The sequence below is a fragment of the Melanerpes formicivorus genome, unplaced genomic scaffold (genome assembly GCF_026170545.1).
Source record: "Melanerpes formicivorus ecotype bairdi unplaced genomic scaffold, bMelFor1.0.p_v2 SCAF_71, whole genome shotgun sequence".
Lineage (NCBI taxonomy): Eukaryota > Metazoa > Chordata > Aves > Piciformes > Picidae > Melanerpes > Melanerpes formicivorus.
This window is the reverse complement of record NW_027142423.1, coordinates 2,403,899-2,409,898: the sequence shown is the minus strand read 5'-3', so window position 1 is coordinate 2,409,898 and position 6,000 is coordinate 2,403,899.

The following is a 6,000-nucleotide window of genomic DNA, read 5'->3' as shown; positions in this document are numbered from 1 at the left end:
TTCATTGCACCAAACACCAAAGTCACAGATCTAGGTCTAGCAGCAAGACTTGATGCCTTCTTTAGCACATTACAGCATACTGATAGTGGGTATTACATGAGCCAGTCAAATTTCTGTGCTTCTGACAAGCTCTCATCTTCAATTTCTGCTGTCTTTGCTAAAAAAAAGCACATTTCAGATACAACCCAACCCAGACCCCAACTCTTCAGATCCTCAGCTTGTCCTATCTAAGTTTTGTCTCCAGGGATTTATTGCAAAAGAAACCAACAAATAACATGTGACCTTCACCCTCTGCTCACTTCATTCTCAGCTTCCTCTCCCCTCCATGGGCTTGTCTCCCTCTAGTCCCTGAAGTCTTTCAGGACAGAGCATCCTCTGTTCTCTCCTGGCTATACAAACACCACTTTGATGCTTTTGCTTTTTAACAAAACTCTGCCCCAATTTTGTCTTCCCCTTCCTTCTCAATTTGGAAACCTTTGACACTTTCCCTGGGTGCTCTCATATCTTTTTAATGACTCCTCAGGGATGTTCTTCACCTTCTCTACAATTTTCATGGAGAAATTATATGGATCTCTGCTCCCATTTCTCTTCTCCTCCAAAGCTTATTCCCAGACTATTCTGCTCATGAACTGATTGTTCCCGGACCTCGCTTCTCAGTTCAGATCTGCAGGGACCAAGCACAGTGTGTTCCTCCATATGTTCTTCCACATCTTTCTGTTCACTTGCTCTCTAGCCAAATTAATTGTTAATTAGTCATAAAAAGTGAACCTCTCCAAAAGAAAAAAGAAGGGGGGGGGGGGGGGGGGGGAGGGAGAGGAGGGAGAATGAGAGAAAATGAAAACACAAAGAAATAGGTTCTGCAGCAGGATGGGGATAGTTGTTGTGGTAGGTCAAAGCTTGGAAGCCTCATTTCCCTCAGCTTTCCCCTCCCGAGGCATTCTAGCTACTGACAGCTTTCCTGGAAAGGGCAGAGGCTTTGTTCCTCCCTTTTCCTTCTCCTCTGCAGAAAAAGTTGCACAGGAAGTGCCTCTAAAGTCGCTGGGAAGAAGATCTGGCTTCCCAAAATGCATAAGAGCTCTGCAAGTTTGCCACTGCCTCATCACACTCCACAGCCAAGGGGATGGTCCAGACAATGCTCTTCTCATATTCCAGACTCCTTCCTCAGCCAGCTCTAGGGTGTCCCTCACCCTTCAGCTGGTCCAATAGCAGTTTAATCTTTTCATTAGTACCTTCAGTGTAATCAGGTTGTCCCTTTCCTTCCCTTAAGTATTTTTAAATACACTAGACACCTAATGAGGAGAAGGCAAATTCCACCACTACACTCCTGTCAACAGCAAAGCAGCAGAGTACTGCTTCCCCTAATGGGATGTTTCCAGATGCCCTCATTGAGTATATGATCACAACATCTACAGATGAAAGACTTGTGCTATAGCACCTCCTTGCAAGCACTAGATGTGTACCCTTGATAGAAGACATGTACTACACACTAAACATTGAGGACTCTGTTTTCTGCTATGCTCCAGCTGCGAAGAGCCAGTTTGGTGCAACAGAGTAAACATCAACCCAGTTAAAGTGAGTTAACAGCTGCTTTGTGCTAGTACAACTGGCCCTTACCATATTTGGTCTCTTCTCCCAGGCAACCAGCACCAGAACAAGAGGACACAGTCTCAAGCTGTGCTAGGGGAGGTTTAGGCTGGATGTTAGGAAGGAGGAGTGATTTGCCATAGGAATGAGCTATCCAGGGAGGTGATGGAGTCACCATCACTGGAGGTGTTTAGGAAGAGACTTGATGGGGCACTTGGTACCATGGTTTAGTTGATTAGATGGTGTTGGGTGATAGGTTGGACTCGATGATCAGTCCTGGGACCTGTCTTGTTCAACATCTTTGTGGGTGACATGGGCAGTGGCATTGAGTGCACCCTCAGCAAGTTTGCTGATGACACCAAGCTGTGTGGTGCAGCAGACATGCTGGAGGGAAGGGAGGCCATCCAGAGGGACCTTGACAGGCTGGAGAGGTGGACCCAAGCCAACCTCATGAGGTTCAACAAGAGCAAGTGCAGGGTCCTGCATCTGGGTCGAGGCAATCCCAGGCACAAATACAGGCTGGGCAGTGACTGGCTGGAAAGCAGCCCTGAGGAGAGAGACTTGGGGGTGCTGGTGGACAAAAAGCTCAACATGAGCTCTCAGTGTGCACTTGCAGCCCGCAAAGCCAATCAGATCCTGGGCTGCATCAGGAGAAGTGTGGCTAGCAGGTCAAGGGAGGTGATCCTCCCTCTCTACTCAGCTCTGGGGAGACCCCACCTGGAGTACTGCCTCCAGTTCTGGAGCCCCTATTACAAGAGGGATGTGGAGGTGCTGGAAGGTGTCCAGAGAAGGGCCACAAGGATGATCAGAGGGCTGGAGCACCTCTCCTATGAGGACAGACTTCTCAGGATCTCAGGTAGTGATAGGACTAGGGGGAATGGAATGAAGCTGGAGGTGGGGAGATTCAGGCTAGATGTGAGGAGGAGGTTCTTCACCATGAGAGTGGTGAAGCCCTGGAATGGGTTGTCCAGGGGGGTGGTCGAGGCCCCATCCCTGGAAGTGTTTAAGCCCAGGCTGGATGAGGCTCTGTCCAGCCTGATCTAGTGTGGGGTGTCCCTGCCCATGGCAGGGGGGTTGGAACTAGATGATCCTTGTGGTCCCTTCCAACCCTGACTGATACTATGATACTATGATCTCAAAGGTCTCTTCCAACCTGGTCTATTCTATTCTATTCTATTCTGGGGCCACATCAGTCCTCATTTTATCAGCACACTTCAGGTGGCAAGGGTGGGAACTATAGATCATGAATGGAAATGCAATTAGATCAGTTAATGATAATGAGGCTCTGTGTGTAAAATTACACCACAGCAAGTATTTTATAGGAAACCCTTCGGAGCTGGCTGCTTTGGAGCAGCAGTGCTGCAATGATTTTACCCAGCAACATCTTCCTTAGTCCCCAAACCATGTTTAAACACTGAAATTAACTGTACTGTGGGGTGAAAAATTAAGCTGGTGTGTTGCCTACTTCTAAGTGTTCATATAGTAACTTTCTACCACAGAGTCAGCAGTAGTGGAAAGTTCACTGTTCACACAAGGCTTGCAAACTGCCCTAACATGATGTGATTTAAATGTGAAGTAGTATAAATTTGTAACCAGGTAAAAAGGAGGCAATCACAAAAGAGTGCAAGGCAGAGCATGCTTAAACCAGTGCTTTGTAAATGTAAAGTAAAAAAAGGGTAGACTCAGCACTTTTTAGTAAAGAAGGAGATTGTGTAAGCACTCGAGAGGGAAAAAAAGATGGGGGGGAGAAAAGCTTTTTCTCTACATGGAGAATTAATGTGTGCACTGACCTCCAGCCTGCCCTGGCACCAACAGAGTGGTAAAAAGGGACATAGTGCAAATGACATAAACAAATTCCTGCAGAGGGAAGTCTTCGACGGAGACATCCATCCTCCAGCCTCAAAGCCACCCTGCTAATACGCTTACCTCCTGTGCAGCTCACAACTCCTGCTCTGCTAATGGGAAACTTCCTGCACAAAGTGTAGCTTACAAGAGAAAAATAATCAGTGTGGGCAGGTTTGAATTTATCAAGCACCAGAGCTGCCATGCTTTGGCAGTGAGAAAAGCCCTTGGCTTTGCAGGCTCACCTAACCCTCGCTGAGCCCGTGCAGGTTGCCAGCCTGGAACACCTACAGCCCTCTGATCTACTGCACTGCTCAAGGCAGGAATGATGACTATGGGCTTGGGTTGTCAGGTAGACTGAGTTACTCTGTTGGGTAAGAAAATGGATGCTATTGCCTGCTCAGCAGTAAAAGGAAAAGAGATGCAGCAATAAGGGATAGAGAAAGTTATTATGACTTTGACCAGGGACAGAATTAAATCGATGCAGTAAATGGCACTTAATGCACTTTAGTGACCCAGTGCATTTACTTCATCATACTTGTGCCATGTGGCTGATTACCTTTGATGCATAACACGTGAAAAGAACTGGATGCCACTGCTGCCAAATCTCAGGATGTGAAACAAATTGCCTGGGCACCTGAGGTTTTCAGCCTTTCTGCTGGCACACATGAACACGTACGCTTTCCTGAATGGCACACTGGATTTGATAGCACATTTCAGAGGTCACGTGGCACTGACTTCACATCTCCACTGAGTTTGCCTCATTAGGATCAGCAGTCAGGGCTTTAGCCCTGCATAAATTCTGACAGTTTTCTTGGTTTAGTTTGATTGAAACAGTACAGCTGCTTTTTTTTTCTCAGACCAGAAACCCAAGCAAACTCGGTACAATCTTAGAACACTAAATAAGTGGTCAGGTTTGCCAGCTGCACAGTACAATGGGACTTCACTCATTCACATGGCATCAGTCCATGCACATAAACCAGGCAGGCTCAGAATGTTCAACTCTGAGGTCTGTGTGAAGGCTGGGACTTCTTCATTTACATTTCTTCATTACACCCTGGGGAGCATCCAATGCCAGAGAAATGGAGATGTAAGAAAGGCAACACAGTCCTAGAAAGAGTTGGTCATTGGGAAACCTGGGTTCTGCTCCGTGTCCTGGCATCCACTGGCCTCTTTTTTTGTTGTTGTTCTTTACTGTCAATCAGCTGGGATGAGGTCCCCCATGGGTGCTGTGGTCAGGAGGTCTGCAGGCATCCACAAGCTCTGTGCACGACAGGCACCTGCTGTGGACTTGCCCACTGCCACTTCCACCTACACACTGATTCTTTCAGGGCAGCATGCTGAGAGCCTGTAAGTGGATGGAGATACATCACACTGAACCCAGACATCTCCTAAAATGATGAGGGCACAGATAACCTCCAGAACTGCTGGAGCTGCAGCCAGTCTATATCCATAAGTGTAATGAACTGAGAGTCAACAAGCTGGGGTGGCCATGCCTTACAAGACTGGGCCTCAAAGGTTTGCCCCTCTGTTATACAGCAGTAGTAATTTTGAACCATTTTAGTAAGTGGTTGTGACTGTGATGTTGTTAATGCTGTTTGTCACCTTAAACCATCATGCTTTTCCAAGCCTTCTCTTAATTTGGAAATGGAATAAACAAGTGGAGCCTACAACCCAGTATACATGTAACAAAATGAGGGGTTAGAAGCTCCAATGCTCCCACCTACTCATACCAGCTCCAGAGTTTCTTCCACATGATGTAATGAAAACCTGCTCTTAAACTGAGGGCTTCATGGGAGGACCAGACAGCACTGTCATGGACGCCTTAAAGCTTGTACTCTTCCTTGCAGAATGAGGGTTTTTATGAATATCCACTTGCTATTTGGGAACAACAGTGAGGTGCAAAGAGGTTAAACAAATTTTTACCTTAAAATAAATCATTAGAAGAGTTGGGAGTAGGACCAAGAATCCTATCAACTGGTCCTCAGTCTCATTACATGAAAACTCTCCTCCTCAGCACTTTGCTTAGCACTGACATTATCCCTTCAAATGTGTCAGACTTAACTTCTGTTACAAGGGCCACAAAAGCAATTCATGGAAGCTAAGCCCCATCCCCACCCTTTGTCCCACTTTTGGATTTGCATTACACAGAGCACAACGTGCACAGCAAAGCCACTGCACTTTCTCAATAGACTTCAAGGGGAAGATTCAGTTCCAAGGTGACCTCAAGCCATGGTCACCCCAGTGCCACAGAGCTAAGAAAGCTCACTGATCTCCTGTGGGCCCACAGCTTGGGACTCAGGAGAAGCACGAGGAAGAACACAAGAATTTTGGATTTACTCCAGTGTTGCTGGGAGCAGAATCTGGCTCTGCTCTAAGAGAGGGAGAGAAAAATATACATTGGATTTATTTGCCTTTGGAGTGAACTAGACAGTTTTCAATACTTAAGGGGATTGCATTTAAATCATCTGTGGGTTTTGAAAACAGCATTATTGCTTGGTATCACAAGCAATTCCCAATTTTTAGATCTTCTTGAGCTAGACTCAGTTTTAGTCCTAATATCAACAATTCTAT